Genomic DNA, 20,712 nt, shown 5'->3' on the forward strand with positions numbered 1-20,712 from the left:
AGTGGTAGGTTTAGAAGAGTTAAACTATTCCAGAGAGAATCAGCACATTATGACAAATTCTGTGACCTTATTCAGCTACATGGTTTCATTTGAAGTATCATCTCATAAAAACACTATTAAAACATGTCTTAGGCAGCAGCTCTAAGGTTTCTAAGGTACATTTCTCAACAACCACAGTGTTATGCTTCAATTGCATTATTTGATGTCTATATTTAAGTATTATTTTTTCCTTCTCCACATGAATGCATTAAGTGGATGGAATTACTTTATAATGACGATATATCAATATTTATAACAGCTGGAAAGGTTCTGTACTTTTATACTGATGTTTATAAATCTTCCAGTATTAATTTATGTATCCTGGAAAAGCTACTATTACAAAATGAAGTGCTACAAAGTTATAACATTAACTTCCTGCTGATTCAGAGACAATATAATCATTTCCCTGAATAAATATTTTGTGTCAAGGACAGAGTTCTTAAAATAATGGATTCATTGTTACATATCACCTACACATATGTATAACCTCAGTGGTGAGACTCTGAGGGTTACTTTACAAACAAGATAGCTGAAAAGGAAAACAATACATTTAGTATGCACAAAACAAAATTATAACTACATTAAATTTGTTAGAAGTCTTCTATTTGAAGATGAAAAAAATGCCATTAAATTGGCTGAAAGGAAAATTACTATTGACGATGAACACAGGTTGCATGGTCTATGGTTTATAATGTTGCTGTACAGTAAATTGGAGTTTCAAAATAGTATTACTCTTCTTTAAAGAGATAGACACAGCTGAATTAGGTGTTGCTTGCTGCAGTGAGGATCAAACACAGAAAGAATCATATTTCATCAGACCTAGTCAACATCAGGAAAATAAATAGAAATATAAGAGGTATGCAGGCAATGATTCATTTTGATAATCTGGCCCAAGAGAGACACATAGAGACAGCACACGGATCTAAGCTTCTATCAAAAGACAAATAGGACACAGAGGGTGGGAACGGGGATGACAGTGTAGCAGAGGTCACATCGATTTTCAGCAGCAGTTTTAACATGGATGAGATAACCCTGGACTCTATTTGGCCCATTGTTCATATCCTACCTGTCCCACAAGCAATAAATTTCCTAGTCCTAGAAACAGGGTCATAAAGAAGAAGGATTCTACTTATGACTTCTTATGATTAAGTTTCTGTGCTAACCAAACATGCTTTTCAGACCAAGGTCACATTGCATGTTAAGGTCCATAATAGCCCAAAAGTAGTGGAAGTGTATTATGTTTTAGTGTATGCAAGAGGAAACTGTCAAACGATTCATCAGATTTTTTTTTTTCCTATTTAACTCATTTGCTACAAAAATGAATGGTAAATGAATTGGAAATCAATTTCAATCTTGTAATATATTTTTACATCTGAACAGCATCTGAATTCTGCTCAGAATTTAAATAGGTGCACTGTCATGCAGGAATTTAGTAGATAGGGTTGAAAAATCCTAATTGGCAATAAAATTTTAAATGGGCAAGTACTAGAAGCATAGGCTATTGGTTAAATAAGAGCATCTCTTACTAAACACAGGAAAAAGGATTTTGATTTTTTTGATTTAAAAAGCTGGTATTCAAAATGTAAATAGTAAAAGCTTTATCAGTACATAGAACATAATAGTGTAAACTACAAAGTAAAGATAGGAGAACTGCTATTTAGTCAAGGACATGAGCGACCTCTCCAGTTATTAAAGCAAGGTGGAAACCACTTTTATTAAGCCTGTTTTTTAAACCTGCCATACTTTGTAATAGCGATTGGGCATCCACTCAGAGAATAAGTTCTTCATTTTAATGTATTTCTTAGAGTCCAGATGAATAGATAAAAAAGTTGATGAGAACTTTTGTAGGAAAAAAAGATAAACGTATAGTGAATGCTCAAAATAGAAAAATCACCCAGAAAATTAAGTCCAGGCTGCTAGAGGCTCTCTACATGACTCTAGTGCTTATTTTCCCATTTTTCATGGAGTGTCTCTCCTCTGAGCTTTAAGGATTGTGATACAGGAATATAAACTTAACACAGCTGACTACGCCAGCCATAGAAAAATGTAGCTCCCTACCAGGTCATCAGTTTTATTTGTTATCAAGTAAATTATACTTTATTATTTTTTTTTTGAGAACTTTTCCCTAAATACAGCTGTCCCAAGTGACTCTTTTTTTTTTTTTTTTTTTGTCAATGTCATTATTATTACACTCAGGACAAGTGAGACACCTGTTTCCCTCTCACAAACTGAGGAACAATTACAATAAAATGACCAACTGCTGTGTAATGTGACCTGCATGAATATAAGGAAGTGTACATAGCTTCAATGACTCCTCAAGTATTGCCATCATCAAATGTGGAAAAGAAAAGCTTGATCCCCAAATTGTTGTATTTCTTTAAGGAGATGAAATAAAAATAATACAGATAAATGAAAACAGAAAGCCAATAGCAAAGGAATGAAGATGTATCAGCCTGAGAAAGTGACACAGATACTCTACAACTAATTATGCCCATTTGCTGTGGATCCTTAGATTAGCAATTTCACATAACAGGCTCCTTTATAAATCATGTATTAGAATTCAATCATCTTTCAGACAAAATACTATTCCAATAACAAATATGATGTTCAGTGAAAGGTTTGGAAGAAGTATGATACCCAGTTCATGTCTTGGATATGTTAGTTAGGAAAACAGTGGACCCTTAAGCTTGAATCATGTTCATGTGGCATAGATTGTTATTTGTCTCTAGGAGTTCAAAGGAGAGATCACTGTAGTTTGGAATGAACCCTTAATAATCTATTCACTCTCTAGCTGAAAGGCGTTCCCACTGTCCTTAGACTAAAGCCCCACAGAACTTCCACGTGATATTAGGTGTTCTAACAAGAAAAGCTTCCTTGCTCAAATTAGTGTTGAGAAAACTGGCCTAAACAATATTTAACAATTTTCCTTAAAGCTAGGATTGCTAGATCCATTACAGGGTGCTCAGTGGAATTTGAATTTCAGATAAACAGCAAATCATTGTTTAATATAATTATGTCCAAAATATTCCATGGGACATCTTTAGACTAAAAATTGATTTCTCATTTATCTGAAACTCATATTTCACAGGGCACAGTTTTCCTTTATTTTTAACTTGCTAAATCTTTTAAAGCAGAACATCTCAGACTCCATTTCACAAATCACCGCTAAAGAATATACTCTTGTAACCAAATACCGTGTCCCAAAATCCTATGGAAATAATTTTTTAAATAAATAAAATGCTAATACTAAATATTAACAAATGTTATATGTCAAGATAGGAAGCAGGAGCATAATGAAGAGCAAAATACACTGGAGCCTGATTGCTTGGGTTTGAATCCCTGCTATATGATTTGTAGGACCCTGGGAAAGTTGCTTAACCTTTCTATGCCTCAGTTTCTTTACGCTTAAAGTTAGGATAATACACCTACCTCTTAGGGCTGTTATAAATATTAATGAACTACTATTAGCAAAATTGATAGAATAATTTCTGACCTAAAGTAAATCCAATATAAGTGTTTATTAAATAACTTAAATGGTAGTTGAAAATTTACAGAAGTGGAAGAGGGGTATATAGTCATATATTTGACAAACTAAGCATCTATTAACACCTCATGAAACACAATGTTTGGAAATATCCTTCTCTAGGTAAAAATTGGATGAGCCCAGCTTCACCTTAAATTAGCCCACTTTTACTTTCCAAGTCATTGAAGGCCTGAAGACACAGGTCAGTGGTTTTTAACCAGGAGCAATTTTGTTGCCCAGAGCACATATGGCAATATCTAGAGAAATGTTTGATTGCCAAGACTACGTACTGCTGACATCTAGTGGTAGAGGCCGGTGATGCTGCAAAACGCCCCATAAAGCCTAGGGAAGGCCTTCACCCCCGACTTCCGCTGGATTCCCAACAAAGAATTATCTGGCCAAATGTCAATACTGGTTGGGAAGCACTGTTCTTTCCTTTTTTTTCATATAGGAAAATCTCAAAGGACAGTTAACTAGATCTCCCCTTCTACAGGTTGAGGATCCCTTATTGGAAAATCTAAAGTCTGAAATGCTTCAAATTCAAAAATTTTGAGCTCAGACATTAAGCCACAAGTGGAGTAATACACACCTGACATAATGTGACAGATCACAGTCAAAATACAATAAAAACTTTGTTTCATGCACAAAGTTATTAAAAACATTTTATAAAACTACCTTCAGGCTAAGTTTATAAGGTGTATATGAAAAGTAAATTAAGTTCATCTTTAGACCTGAGTCCCATCCCCAACGTATTTAATTATGTATATGCAAATATTGCAAAATCTGAAATACCCAAAATTAAAAATGATATGACTTGGACCTGTGTCAACACACAAATCTCATGTCAAAAATCCTCATTGTTGGAGATGAGGGCTGGTGTGAGGTGATTGGATCGTGGGAGTGGAGTTCTCATGAATGAGAACTATGGTGCTGTTCTCAAGGTAGTGAGTGAGTGACGTCTCATGAGATCTGGTTATTTAAAAGTGTACGACACCTCTCCATCTATCTCTTCCTCCTGCTCTGGTCATATAAGACATGCTTACTTCCCCTTTGCCTTCTACCATGATTGAAAGTTCCCTGAGGCCTCCCCAGAAGTCAAGAAGATAGCAGCATCCTGATTCCTGTACAGCCTGTGAAACTGTGAGCCAATTAAACCTGTTTTCTTCATAAGTTACCCAGTCTCAAGTATTTCTTCAGAGCAGTGCAAGAACAGACTAATACAGAAAATTGGTACCAGAAGTGGGATATTGCTATAAAGATACCTAAAAATGTGGAAGCAGCTTTGGAACTGGATAACAGGAAGAGATTGGAGGAATGCAGAGGGTCAGAAGAAGACAGGAAGATGAGGGAAGCTTTGGAACTTCCTAGAGACTTTTTAAGTTGTTGTGACGAAAATGCTTATAGATATACAGACAATGAAGCCCAGACTGAGGAGGTCTCAGATGGAAATGACGAATTTATGGGAAACTGGAGTAAAGGTCACTTGTGCTATGCTTTAGCAAAGAGCCTTGCTATATTGTGCCCCTGCTCTAGGGATCTGTGGAACTTTGAACTTGAGACTGATGATTTAGGGTATTTGCCAGAAGAAATTTCTAAGAAGCAAAGTGTTCAAGATGTAGCCTGGCTGCTTCTAACAGTGTATGCTTTTATGTGTGAGCAAACAAATGACCTGATACTGGAACTTATGTTTAAAAGGGAAGCAGGGCATAAAAGTTTGGAAAATTTGCAGCCTGGTCATGTGGTAGGAAAAAAGAAGCCCATTTTCTGGTGAGGAATTCAAGTGGGCTGAAGAAATTTGCATAAGTAAAGAGGAGCTAAATGTTAATAGCCAAGACAATAGGGAAAATGAGTCAAAGGCATTTCAGGGACCTTCCTGGTAACCCCTTCCATCACAGGCCTTGAGGCCTAGGAGGGAAAAAATGATTTCATGGGCCAGGCCCAGGGCCACACAGCCCTGTGTAGTCTCAGAACCCTGCTCCCTGCATCCCAGCCATTCCAGCTTCAGCCATGGCTAAAAGTGAACCAGGTACAGCTTGTACTGATACTTCAGAGGAAGAAGCCATAAGCCTTGGCCGCTTTCATGTGGAGTTAAGCCTGCAGGAGCACAGAGTGCAAGAGCTGAGGCTTGGGAGCCTGTGCCTAAATTTTAGAGAATGTATGGAAAAGCCTGGTTCCCCAGGCAGAAGCCTATGGCAGGGGTGGAGCCCTCATGGAGAACCTCTATGAGTGCAGAATAGAGGGGAATATGGAGTTGTAGCCCCCACGTAGAGTTCCCATTGGGGCACTGCCTAGTAGTGTATCTGTGAGAGAGGGCCACCATCCTCCAGACCCCAGAATTATGGATCTACCAACAGCCTGCACTATGAACCCAGAAAAGCCAAGACAGTCAACACTAGCCCTTGAGAGCAACTGTGGGGGTTGAACCCTGCAAAGCCACAGGGGCAGATCTGCCCAAGGCCTTGGGAACCTATCTTTTGTATCAGTATGCCCTTGATCTGAGACATGAAGTCAAAGGATACTCTTTTGGAGCTTTAAGATTTAATGACTGCACTGCTAGGTTTCAGACTTGCACGGGGCCTGTAGCCCATTTCTTCTGGACAATTTCTCCCTTTTGGAATGGGAGTATTTACCCAATGCCTACACCCTCATTGTTTTTTGGAAGTAACTAACTTGTTTTTGTTTTGTAGGGTCATAGGCAGAAGGGACTAGCCTTGTCTCAGATGAGACTTTGGACTTCAGACTTTTAGGTTACTAATGGAATTAGTTAAAACTTTGGGGTACTGTTGGGAAGGCATGATTTCATTTTGAAATGTGAGAAGGGCATGTGATTTGGCAGGGGTCAGGGCAGAATGATATGGTTTGGATCTGTGTCCTTACTTACATCTCATGTCAAATTGTCATCCCCAATGTTGGAGATGCAGCCTGGTGGGAGGTGATTGGATCATTGAGACAAAGTTCTCATGAATGGTCTAGCACCATCTCCTGATGCTGTTCTCATGACAATGAGTGAGTCAGTTCTCACGAGATGTGGTTATTTAAACGTGTGCCAAGACAGGCTTGCTTCTCCTTTGCTTTCTTCCATGATTGAAAGTTTCCTGAGGCTACCTCAGAAGCTGAGCAGATACCAGTATCATATTTCCTGTACAGCCTGAAGAACCATTATCCAATTAAACCTCTTTGCTTTATAAATTACCCAGTTTCTGGTGTTTCATTATAGCAATGTAAGAATGGACCAATAATGGAAACCTGTCTGGTCTGAAGCATTCCAGATAAGGAATATTCAAACTATAGAGAATGTAAGAAGCTTAATAAGAAAAAAAAGTCAAATAAAAATTTAGAACTAACAAAATGCTTTACAAGGTGTGTTTTAGAGTTTTTATGGATTTCATTTGAGATTGCTACCTACATGATTTGCTCAAATAGTATCTTCTTTGTGAAATCTATACGGACCATCCTATTTAACACTGCAACTTGCACCCCTATTTCAACCCCCATTGAGATGATTTATTTTGTTCTGTAAAATTTAGCACCATTTAATATACAGTATAATATAATTATTTATTATTTTATTAAATATTTTATTCCAGTACAATTTAATCTTTTTGAGGGCAGTGACTTTTGTCTGATTTTTATTTGCTCACTGCTGTCTCCTCAGTATATAGAATAGTCACTATTATGTGTCTATCTATAACCTATGCAATGAATTGGATATGTAGACTGGTAATCTTAAAGCCTTGTAAGATTTCTAATCATCAAATTGATTCCACTATTTCTTTTTTATTCAAAAAGACAAGATTGTACATGAATATATTATTTATTTATTTATGTGTTTATTTATTTACAAATAATTAGTAGAATGAAGGAAGAATGGGGATAGAGGTAAAGAGTTTCTGGTCAACTCTTAGTCTTCCCAATAAAATAAATGATTACTATAATCTACAAGTATTGTGACAAATTGAAATTTTACAATTTTGAAAAATAGCTTGTATAGTTGTCACAGAATGTCTAGTGTAAATTTATTGAAATTGTCTACATAGCATAGTCCTCTGAGCAAAAAAAATTAAAACATAAAGCTTTCTGTCCCACACACATAGTTTCCCATCATCTCTGAGATGATCTATTAATATATCAGAGATAAAGCATAGCTGACTGGTTTTTTGGAGTAACTATATATTTTATAGAGCCTAGAAATACAAAACTGTTGAGGGTCCAGAAAGAGACTAGAATTTGATCTAAAATCTGCAAAGAAAAACAACAACTTCTGATATAAACAACCGAAAAGCACCAAAGGCATGTATGTACAAGTCCCTTCTCCAGGAAACCAGCCTGGCTACCTCTGTGTAAAAGGCTGCACAAAAAAAATAACATTTTATCAGTGCCGAATAATATTGTAACATTCTGCATCATAAACTGGCAAACAAGAGGCAGGATTGGGAATGAGTACGGTAGAAAGAAAGTTGCTGTTTTTTTTTTTTTTTTTTTTTTTTTTTTTTTTTTTTTTTTTTTAGTAGAGACGAGGTTTCACCGTGTTAGCTAGGATGGGACCTCGTGATCCGCCCGCCTCGGCCTCCCAAAGTGCTGAAAGTTGCTGTTTTAAAGAGATGTGTTTGGGATAGATGGAGGAGGAGGGTACCCATTTCCATAAATTAGATGACCCTTCCAGGTGATAATGTTTTGTCACTCTGGCTCATTTGTAAAATGACTTTGTACCTTCCCCCTGAAATCTGAGTATGCCAGCCATCGTGGTCCCTCAGTGGCAGCTTTCAACCTGACTGTGTCAAGTCAGCCATGTTGCCCATATTCCCCAGGATTCTAACATAGGTTTGCTTTTAGTCTTACTGGGGGCTCAGGCATCTGGCTGGCTGAAGAGGCTGCCAAGCAGATTTCTCACTTTGCTTCCCTGCCTGGAGACATCCAGTCTTTTTTTTTCAACCAAGAAAGAAACTTATTTTCTTAACCTGGCACAGATCAGGAAGAGAAATTAACTGTTCTGACCTGGCAATTCAGGTGTCAAATTTAAAAATCATTGTTTTCATATTTGGTTAGCTAACTTATCTGAGTAGAGAGAGTCAATGGAAGGTAGAAGAGAGCAGGTTATTCATCCAGCACTTTAGAGCATAGTTCTCAAACTTTATCGTGAATAAGAATGCACTGAAAGTCTTTTAAATACACATTCCTTGCTTCCAGAGTTTCTTACTCAGTAGGTATAGAGTAAAACTTGGCAATTTGAATTTTTAATAAGTGCCCGATTAATGCTAAAGTTGCTGATGTGGGAATCACAATTCAAAAAGCCACTGGGCCACATAAAGGTTAATTTTTGCTACATTTACAAGATTATAATATGATTTCCTATCACAATATATTTTTTAACTAGTTATTTTTCACATTTCAAAAAAGATTTCAAAAATGATACCTAATTTTAAGTACGTATCGCCAAAGCTTCAAGAAACTGAATAAAATTAAAGACATATATCAACCAGTCGGTTTTATAGATATAGAGGTTCTGAAAATCAATTTACACTACAGAAAAATATGCATGAGGGGTCAATTTGTAGCACAGATTCAGGAAACAAAATAGTAAAAAACATGAGCCTATATAAATAAAAGGGAAATATTTTTCCAAGAATGAATTCTATGGATTATAATTAAATTGTATCCAAGAAAGGTATAAAGACTATATTTTAGAGGATTAACATTAAAAATTAAAGATAATTCAAAATCAGAATGACACTACCACGTAAAACTTGGGAAAACAGCCTATATAACAAAGAATTCAGTTTGTCACCTCCTGTAAACTCTTTCATGAGGAACGTGCCCTTAATTACACAGATTTGACATTTTTATCAATATGCTCACTCATAACTGTGCAATTATACCTGTTTGTAATCTATGCATATTCATATTTTCATGCTACCACAGTACTAATGATAGAAAATTCTGTTTTCATTAGCCATTTCCTTCCCTTGCCCATGCATACACACATGTATGTGCACATACCGCCACAATCACTGAGAATATATACTGAGATTTCAGTCTTAGCTAAAATATGGAGGCACTGGGTTTGGTACAGTGGCACGAATCTGTAGTTCCAGCTACTCAGGATGCTGAGGTAGGAGGATCACTTGAGCCCAGGAGTTCAAGGCTGCAACGCACTATGATCATGCCTGCGAATAGCCACTGCACTCCAGCTTGGGCAATGTAGTGAGACTCCACCTCTTAAAAAACTTTAAAAAAAAATTGAGGCACTGAGGCATCACATGTTTTATACAAAAAATTAAGGGTTTTCCTAATAGATGAGTTTGATACCACAACTGCAACACTGCTATAAACCTAGCTAACTCAAAATGTCCCTAATTATTTATTTTAGAAAGTTGAATTTTATTTAAAATATATATTTAATTAATAAGGCAAAGCACTGCAATTTTCACATTTTTTTTTTCTTATCCTGTGTAACATAGACATTAAGATAATAAAAACTGTTGCAGCCAGGCACCGTGGCTCAAGCCTGTAATCCCAGCACTTTGGGAGACTGAGGTGGGCAGATCACTTGAGGTCAGGAGTTCAAGACCAGCCTGGCCAACATGGTGAAGCCTCATTTCTAATAAAAATACAAAAATTATTCAGGCATGGTGGCAGGTGCCTGTAACCCCAGCTACTCCGGAGGCTGAGGCAGGAGAATCGCTTGAACCCAGACGGTGAAGTTTGCAGTGTGCCAATATCACACCACAGCACTCCAGGATGGGAAACAGAATGAGACTCCATCTCAAAAAACAAATAAACAAAGCTGTTGCTTCTCGCCTGAAAATTTCTTAAGTTTTATCAAAGAAGTTGGTATCTATTCGTAATGCTTAATTTAACAACCTTTACGAAAAGCACAATCCTAGTTTTAGATGCTGTCTATTGCTATGAAAAATTCATACCATCTTATGGACATTCTTTTTTTGATATAAATAATAATAAAATAATTCATAATCTATATCCAAAGAGGCAAGGATAGGTAAATGCCAGCACTAGAACACATGAATGTGCCATTTTGTTTTGTGTTTTAATGCTGCCTCTTCTTCATCTTCATTTCTAGTTTGTGGAGACTGATTCAACTTTACTTTCTTCTATTTCAATATTCTCACCTCAATGACTTTTATCAGAAACACTTTTGAGTACCTAGTTGTGCATTGTGTTGTGGTATACATCAAAGTGGTATAAATTGAAGAGTGTGGTAGTGATTTTCTCTAATAACTACTAGACAAAGAATAATATTTTCAAAAAAATTTCAATTAATTAGAAACCTTTCAAAAATGTGTCATGCAGTTGAATGTAAATGATTATACAATGGGTAATCATCTGATACATCCCTTTCTGATTTTAACTTATTTCCTATGAGTCTGCCTTCTTCTTATAGCATGGTAAACATTACTGAATATCTCTGTGTGTCGGAATGCTACACAACGACTCTATTTGTAGAATATAAAGATCTACCTCAGTGTGTGTGGGAAGTTTAAAGGAAAAAGCTAAAATGCAAAACACTTAGCATGGTACTGAGCACACAGTTGGCCCTGAAAAAGATGAACTACATCTGAAGCTATGCTAGCCTTCGAGATCTGGAATGTTCAAGAAAAAGAAGTGCACTGAATATACATTGATTCCAGGATTCACCCAATAAATTCTTCAAAAAAATTTACTCTGGCATTGAGTGAAGAATTTATGTAGTGTATCAAGAATGAATTAAGGTATTATAGCATTGTATTTTGTCTTCCTAATAACCAGACAAAAGAATAAACTTGTAATTCTGTAAGTGAACTCTCTCAGATTATTTCTAAGGTAGTTTGAGCCTGAAGTCTTCAAACTACCTGAGTAGTCTGAATTGATGCCCCACCCTGCTTCGGCTCTCCCTCCATGGGCAGCACCCACTGTCTAACCAGTCCCAATGATTTTAGCTGGGTACCTCAGTTGGAAATGCAGAAATCACCTGCCTTCTACATTGATCTCCCTTGGAGCTGCAGACAGGAGCTGTTCCTATTCGACCATCTTGTCAGCCACCGAGTCGCATTTTCCCCTCAAATTTAAGTTGTAAATTTATTCCCATGGAGGCATGCAAGTTTAAGATAAGTGTACTTTCTACCAAGAATACAGGAAAAGGGGGACAGTTTGGGGTCTGGCTGTTGGGAAGGTGTGGCCGCAAGACAGGCTGGGAAGATGCCAGTGGCAACGATGAAGGAAAGTGATTTCAGTTTCAGAAAGTTGTTGGATCAGAGCCAAGAGTTCCAGGCTTTTGGAGGAACTGCTGCACCCCCAGTGTATGGTCAGCTTCTAGCTTTTTATTTGCTCCATAATGACATGAATAACCCAAGATATCTTTGGTAAAGAATACCACCTGCTATAAAACCTGCAAATTCTGAACTTGGGAGAATTTGCTCAGTAGGAAAAAAATTCTGGCATAGAGATTTCCTTGGGATGTATACAACCCTCAGTGCTTACCAGTAGCCTAAGATGTTCCAGTCAGTTATGGAAGCACTTAGAGATACAACAAGGAGATGAGCGTTTGCCCTGCCCTCTCAAGTGTATACCTCAATAATGCCTGATGATTTTGCAGCCTTTGTTGGATGTCCTGTAGAAGAGGCTGTGAAAAGTATATTAAAACAAGAATGGCAAGCTGACCCCACCATAAGAATGGTTATGCCCAGAAAGCCAATTGCAAGGGCCCCAGATGTTTCTTTTAACAAGTTTATTCCCTTGCCAGAGCCAATTCCAGTTCACCCAATCCCCAGTGAACAGCAGTTATCCAGACGGACGGATTATGTGGCTTTCCTTGATAACTGATTTATCACCCTGAGTTTAAGATCCACCTTCAGAATCCTGTATATTGACAAATATAGAAATGTAAAGTTTTAATTTTCAATTTGTTGCATAGATGAAGCACCTCAGCATTCCTTACCATGTGATAAAATACACATATAAAGTACAATGTTGTATGTACATTTTGTTCTTAAACATTATGCTGAATAGTTGTTGAAACAGTTCTCATTTCGAAATACTTAACAGTCTGGATGGAGCCTCTCATTGCTACAGCAGTTAGTTTGTTTTTTAGTGACTTGTGCAATAAGATTTCCTGTTTCTTGTGGAACAGTTGTTGTCAACTGTCTCTTGTATGTGCAGAGGCCCCAGCACACACCACACTCTCATCTGTACCGTTGTTGGATAGTTGTAATGATTCATTTGGAGTTTGAGGGCAGTACCTGTATTGCTAGGGATTATGATTTACCCTCTTGGAGACCATGCTCTCTTTTCTCCCCAAATTCTGAGAGCCACTAATGTAAAATACAGAAATATGTCTGAGAAACAAATAAATCATTTTTATACTAAACCAGTTTGCTAACTTTAGATGTTTTCCAACACTGTACTCACAGTGGTGAGTGGAGGGCTTGCACGGAAATGTGACTCATTTAAGATGTTCATGAGAAGTATTAAGTTGTATTATCTCCTTTTATAAGATGGGAAAAGTTAAGTGTGGAATGCATTATGTGGAGAAAGAAGCAATTAACATATGCGATACACTTTGTACAACTATCCAATGGCCTACTGATTGCTTGTATTTATCCGCTGGGTCAAGTTCTGCCCTTTGCAGAAATACTAAATGAGTCTTTCATTCTCTGTGTGACACCCCTCTGAATATTTGAAGTTGTTGTTTTATATCTACAGGTTAAAACAGCCTTAGTTCATTTATTCTGCTTTAGTTCAATAAACATTTAAATGAAAAAAAGACAATATGAAAAATCTATCTTAATTTTTCCTGGCAAATTCGACCTTATTTTACTAATATTAACATTTCTTTTTATTACTATTATTATTATAATTTAAGTTCTAGAGTACATGCGCACAACATGCAAGTTTGTTACATATGTATACATGTGCCATGAAAACTTCTTTACTTACTGTTGTTACAAATATTTACGGATCCATATAGAATGGCAAATGTTGAAGCAAAGACACTACAGACATATTTCACTTTTGCTAATAGCCCTAGTACTTGAGAATTTTTTCTCATTTTTCTATCATAAGAACTTTAGTTTGAAAGAAGAATCTTAAGTGTTCACTGAATATAAAATTATGTCTATGCTGAGGCTGAGTTTATGCAGACAGTAAGAGTTTGATGGTTTTATTAGCCTGCAAATATAAATATATATTATATATATACTTATGCATGTAAAATAAATATTTATTAAACATCTTAAAATCTGTCAAAACTTGAAATGTAAAGAGAAACATAGTCAGTTCTCAATTTCCAGTGACATTTTAGATCACTATGATTTTCTCCTCTTTTCTTTCCCAATTGGATTCTATCCTTATACATGCAGTAGTCGCCCCTTATCTGTGATTTCATTTTCCAAAGATTTCTGTTACTCCTAGTAAATGGCAATCAGAAAACAGGGGAGTACAGTACAATAAAATGTTTTGAGAGCAAGAGAGATCACATTCACATAACGTTTACACAGTATATTGGTATAGTTGTTCTATGTTTCTATCAGTTATTGTTGTCAATTTTTTACTATGCCTTATTTATAAATTAAACTTTAACACAGGTATGCATGTATAGAAAAAAAAACAACATGTATAGGGTTCAGTACTCTTCACTGTTGTAGGCATCTACCGGGGTCATGGAATGTATCCCCCACAAATAAGATGGGACTACTGTACTCAGAGCCAATGATACTTCTTTAGGAGGAAAATATTTTTAAGATTTACTTCACATGAAGCCCTACAAAATTCATTGATTAGTATTAAATGCAGTTGTTTAACATTTTCTGTTTTTATGAATGTGTAAATATTATGAACTCAATAACCAGAGAAATTCTGGAACATGAAGAAAGGAAAATAAAGATAAAATTAATATGTAAGATCTTTCATTACCAATATGTTGTAATCAGACTTAAACAAAGCACCCAAAATTTCTGCCCTAAATTCCAATTCTATGAAATTGGCATATTTTTGTGAGTCACTTATTTGGATAAAGTGCTTTAAAAATCAACTTTATAACATTTGAGTCCCATGAAATTATTTTCAGTTTGGTATTAAGAGGTGAAGCCAGCTAAACTTCCTGGGTCGAGTGGGGGCTTGGAGAACTTTTCTGTCCAGCTAAAGGATTGCAAACACACCAACCAGCACTCTGCGTCTAGCTAAAGGTTTGTAAATGCACCAATCAGCACTCTATAAAAATGCATCAATCGGCTCTCTGTGTCTAGTTAAAGGTTTGCAAACACACCAATCAGCATGCTGTAAAAACGGACCAATCAGCACTCTGTAAAATGGACTAATCAGGAGGATGTAGGCGGAGCCAAATAAGGGAATAAAAGCTGGCCACGGAGCCAGCAGTGACAACCTGCTCAGGTCCTGTTCCATGCTGTGGAAGCTTTGTTCTTTCACTCTTCACAATAAATCTTGCTGATGCTCACTCTTTGGGTCCACACTCCCTTTATGAGCTGTAACACTCACTGCAAAAGTCTGCAGCTTCACTCCTGAAGTCAGCGAGACCACGAACCCACCAGGAGGAACAAACAACTCTAGAGGTGCCACCTTTATCAGCTGTAACACTCACTGCGAAGGGCTGCGGCTTTACCCCTGAAGTCAGCGAGACCACGAACCCACGAGAAGGAAGAAACTCCAGACACATATGAACATCTGAAGGAAGAAACTCCAGACACATCATCTTTAAGAACTGTAACACTCACTGTGAGTGTAGCTTCATTCTTGAAGTCAGCGTGACCAAGAGTCCACCAGAAGTATAAATTCTGGACACAGTATCATATGTTAGTCATTTCTGCATTTGTCCTGAATCTGCCTTCATGTTTGCTTTGGATAACCTTAAGGAACATGCGGCCAAGTGTGGTGGCTCATGCCTGTAATCTCAGCACTTTGGGAGGCCAAAGCAGGTGAATCACGAGATCAGGAGATCGACACCATCCTGGCTAACATGGTGAAACTCCGTCTCTACTGAAAATACAAAAAATTAGCCGGGCGTGGTGGTGGTGTGCACCTGTAGTCCTAGTTACTCGGGAGGCTAAGGCAGGAGAATGGCGTGAACCCGGGAGGCGGAGCTTGCATGAGCGGAGATTGTGCCACTGTACTCCAGCCTGGGCGACAGAGCGAAGATTCCATCTCAAAACAAATGAACAAAAACAAACAAACAAACAAAACCAACCAAAAAACAAATAAACAAAAAAAGAACACGCTTCTATCACCTGAACAGCTATATCTATTCACATCACTTTGAGATTTTAACTTTCTTGATTCTATTTGATCACTAGGGAAGATCACTTTGCTCACTGCCTCTGTGTACATTGTCACCTCCCCTCCCTTATTCACTTCCCATTAGGCATTTTTCCAGTGTGAATGGCTAAATACTGTATTTTTAACACGGCATTGAAATTACTTCCTCTTCTTGGCTAATGACAAGATATTCTATCTTATCTCTAGTTAAAATACCTATATTAACAGATGGTGAAGTGCGTCATAGTCAGCCTGTGATTCTCAACCACCATCAATAGCACAATTTCTCGGCAGAATTTACTAATAATCCATGTAACCATCTAACCTTACTTACCACTGTCTCTGACAGTTGGCACATTTAAAAAAATTATGAGGGTGAAAAGCAATACAATATGCTATTCAAGTTTGAACACTGATGTGTATTGCTTTATTGCCACTGCTACAAGTTTCCAGAAGATACTTTCTCATCTGGATACTTACAACATGAGTTATCTTCCCCCATTTGCCTAGAAAATTGACTCACTGGTTAGCAAAATTCTATTATTGATACCTTGTAGCTTTTTAAACCTTGTTAACCCAAACTTTTGAAGCATATAGGGGTTGCATTTTCAGGTACCAGGTAATTATTTCTTATTTGCTTTTCAATAGAATAATACAGGTTGTAAAGGAAAATTTTACCATTATGTTTTTCTGTGCTTAGACTTCACAAATGTTATATCCCATATCAGCACCAAGGCCAAAAACTGTAACACAATACTGGTAGTATCTCCACAGATATAAAATACTCCTACTAAAATTAAGATATAAAATAAGAACATTTACTTAGGTCTACCGTAATAAAAGAATGGTCTTAAAACTGTGTTATTCATAATAATACTGACATTCCCATTAGTAGTGTGGCATACGGTTTCAAAGCTGTATACCCTGTTCAAATGGCATGGTGTCTTTTTGCAATACTGTTTGTGTCCAAGCAGATACAAGGTTTATAGAGAATGCATCTAGGGAGCCATAAAACTGGGGGTAAACATATTTCTCCATGGTATTTTAGTACTTGGAAAAATTCAATCACAGGGAAATGTTTTGTTGTAAATATCTTAAAAGGCTTATAAAGGCAATGGCTTCCCATAGCACCTGTTTCAATAATTTTAAGAGTGAGAATAGGTCTTATATACCAAAGCTCACATTCTTTAAATTTCTTTTATTTTTACATGTCTTGCTTTTGAAATTTAAAAAAAGATTTAAGTAAAATGCACTTTGTGTGCTAGCATGACAATGAATAATCAGGCTTCCAACTTGCAGTGTTACCATGTTTTCCAAAATGAATCCAGGAAATACATTTTCCCTTTGGCGTAGGTTTTACTCTTTCTGTACAAGGTATCATTCGATGACTATAATTTGGCAAATAAAAATGACATGTTACATGCTCAATGTGCTATATGTGTTTGTGTAAGTTTTGAATGAGCCAGAGTAGGAAAAAAAGCCCTCAAAGTAGAGAACATTAGAGTTTAAATTAGAAGCAAAAACAGTTTAATGATAAATTCCGAATTTTTGGGATTGAAATTTGGAAATATTTGTTTTTGTTTTTATGATCTTTCTTGCTATTACACTTTGCCTTCTAGTCAGTCCTCAGAAATTTTATTTACGTTTTTGAATGGGAACCGTGTGTGATGTGTGTGTATTCTCTCCCTACCCTTCAAGATAGAGTAAAATGGCACTTCCTACATCCTTCCTTCATCCCAAAGAGTGTATTCTCTTATATGTATCTCAATAATCAATTTTATTAACCGGTACCTTTCTTCAGAATGTACTAGCAAACAATCCACAGAGCAAAGACACACTACACCCATTGAATGGGAGAAAATATTTGAAAACGATTCATCCCACAAGGGTCTAACGTTCAGAATATACAAGGAACTCAAACAACTCAATAGCAAAAAAAAAAAAAAAAAAAAAAAAAAACCAAAAACCTAATAATCCCATTATAAAGTGGGCAAAGGACATGAATAGACACGTCTCAAAAGAAGACATACAAATGGCCAACAGGTAGATAAAAAAGACTCCACATCACTAATTATCAGGAAAACGCAAATTAAATCCCCAATGAGATCTCATCTTAGAATTGTTATTGTTAAAAAGAAAAAAAGCTAACAGATGCTGGAGAAGATCTGGAGAAAAGGGAACTGATACAAAGTTGGTAGGAAAGTAAATTAGTACAGTCACTATGAAAAACAGAACGGATATTTCTTGAAAAACTAAAAATAGAACTACCATATGATCCAAGAGTCCTACTACTGGATATTTTTCTAAAGGAAAAGAAATCAGTATATCAAAGGAATATCAGAACTTGCATGGTTTTACAGCATTATTCACAAAAGCAAAGGTATGGAATAAACCTAAGTGTCCATCAAGGGATGAATGGATAAAGAAAATGTGGTATATATATACAATAGAATACTACTTGACCATAAAATAGAATGAAATCCTGTCATTTGCAGCAACATAGATGGAGCAGGAGGTCCTTAAGTTAAGTGAAATAAGCTAGGTACTGAAAGACAAATATTATTTGCTGTCACCCATATGTGGGAGCTAAAAATCGTCTCACGGTGGTAGAGAGTAGAATGATAGTTATCAGAGGCTGGGACAGATACGTGTGTTGGGGGAAGGAGATGAAGAGGTTGGTTAATGGGTGCAATCATATAATTAAGTGGAAAGAATAAGTTCTGTTTGATAGAAGAATAGGATGACTATAGTTAACAACAATATATTATGTATTTCAAAATAGCTAGAAGAGAGCATTTGAAATGTTCCCAACACATAGAAATGGCAAATGCTAGAGGCAATGAATACCCTAAATACACTGACATGATCATTTCACATTCTATGCTTGTGACAAAATGTCACATATCTTACATAAAATATACAATTATTACATATCAATAAATTTCACTGGCAGTTTCCAATTGATTTGCAAAAAGAATAAAGTTATAATAATGAAATACAAAACCTCCACCTGTTATCTAGCTGCCTCTTTTTAAAATTATGTAACATGCCTGCCAAAATATTGAAGCCTTAACACGAATCATTCCTCCCTGCCTCTCAAAAATGTCCACACTTTTGAAGAAAGCAAAGGTATAGTACAAAAACCTTTCACTTTGAAATCCTACACAGTGTAAATTTTCTGACCACACATATGGAATCTCATACTATCTACTAAAATATGTTCTTCAAATGTTATTTATATGCTGAATCAGTAATTAAATAATCTGTAAAAAAAATCCCCATAATACAAGTTTATCTATGTAACAAACTTTTACTTGTACCCCTGAACTTAATATAAAAGTAAAAAAAGTTCACATGTTAATGTCTTAAATCTCTAGTTAGACTTAAATTATTTGAGAGTGGGGACTATGACCTACTTATTCTTTTTCCTCTGCAGAAGCTATCATTTTGCTATATACGGAGTGGACATTCAATAAGTACCTGTTTTCTAAATTACATATGACAGAAAATCATATGAACATTTGTAATAAGCTAAAGCTGCCTAGAGAGCACATATTAACACTTAGAACACAAAAGCCTAAAGGTAAATAGATTCCTAGACTGAATTCCTAGAAACTTCCCATGATCCTTAATTTAAGGAAAGAGCACTCAACAGGTTAACACTCATTCTGTTGAATGTGATTGAAGTGGGATTGTTCAGTATTGTAAACATGTCTAGTGGTCAGAAAGTCAGTAATTAGAAGAGGATTTGAGGCATTGATTCACTGCTTATCAAATCCATATTCCCTAAGTTCAAAATGAATGGGTTTCTATAAGTGGAAAAGAAGCGTATGATTCTTCTAGCATTACTGGAGATGATTTCTTTAAGTAGTATTCCATGCTTAGTGTGAACTAGGTTCTTACTCTCTGAGAGTTAATTACCAAATTGTTTTATGTCCTTAGTAACAACATACTACAGCTGACCCTTGAACAATATGGGTTTGAACTGTGCGGGTCCACTTACACAAATTTTCTTTCACCACTGCCACCCCTGAGACAAGACTAACCAGTCCTCTTCCTCCTTCTCAGACTACTCAGCGTGGAGACAGTAAGGTGGAAGACCTTTATGATGATATACTTCCATTTAATAAATAGAAAATATATCCTCTGTTCCTTATAATTTGCTTAATAAGATTTTCTTTTTTCTAGCTTACTGTATTGTAAGAATACAGTATATAATACATGTAACATACAATATATATAAATTGACAATTTACATTATCAATAAAGTTTCCAGTCAACAGCAGGCTATTAGTTTTAAGTTTTTGGAGAGTCAAAAGTTATACATGTGGCCAGGCATAGTGGCTCATGTCTGTAATCCAAGCACCTTGGGAGGCTGAGGCAGGAGGATCACTTTTGGCCATGAGTTCTAGACCAGGCTCGGTAACATAGCAAGACCCTGTCTCTACATTTTTTAAATTATCCAGCCATAGTGGTACACATCTGTAGTCCCAGCTACTTGGGGGGCTAAGGTGGAAGATTCCTTGAGCCCAGAAGTTTGAGGTGGCAGTGAGATATGATTGCATCACCGTACTGCAGCCTGGGCAATAGAGCAAGACACTGTCACTTAAAAAACAAACAAACAAACAAACAAACAAACAGAAGAGTTATATGTGAATTTTTGACTGGAGGCAGGTGGTGGTTCGTGCCCCAACCTCTGCATTGTTCAAGAGTCAATGGTATTTACAATGTAAAGTGGATTTATTCTATTCAAGTTATAATATTTAGAAAAAAAATTTAAATTTGTGGATTCTAATCTCTTGTGTACTTGTTCTTTATTACATACAACAAATATGATTTAATACTGAATGCTGTACTTTCAAAAAAGATTAGCCATAGCGGTATACAAC

General features: G+C 36.4%; 1 protein-coding gene and 1 pseudogene across 2 annotated transcripts in view; one reads left to right on the forward strand and one right to left on the reverse strand.

Annotated features, from left to right (window-relative positions):
- The window catches only part of LOC104655361 (dachshund homolog 2), a 194,654-nt gene that overhangs the window by 25,115 nt on the left and 148,827 nt on the right, over window positions 1–20,712 (reverse strand). The gene's annotated exons all lie outside the window — the stretch shown is intronic.
- On the forward strand, window positions 11,756–12,379 carry LOC104655362 (annotated as a pseudogene).

The sequence above is a fragment of the Rhinopithecus roxellana genome, chromosome 7, assembly GCF_007565055.1.
Source record: "Rhinopithecus roxellana isolate Shanxi Qingling chromosome 7, ASM756505v1, whole genome shotgun sequence".
Lineage (NCBI taxonomy): Eukaryota > Metazoa > Chordata > Mammalia > Primates > Cercopithecidae > Rhinopithecus > Rhinopithecus roxellana.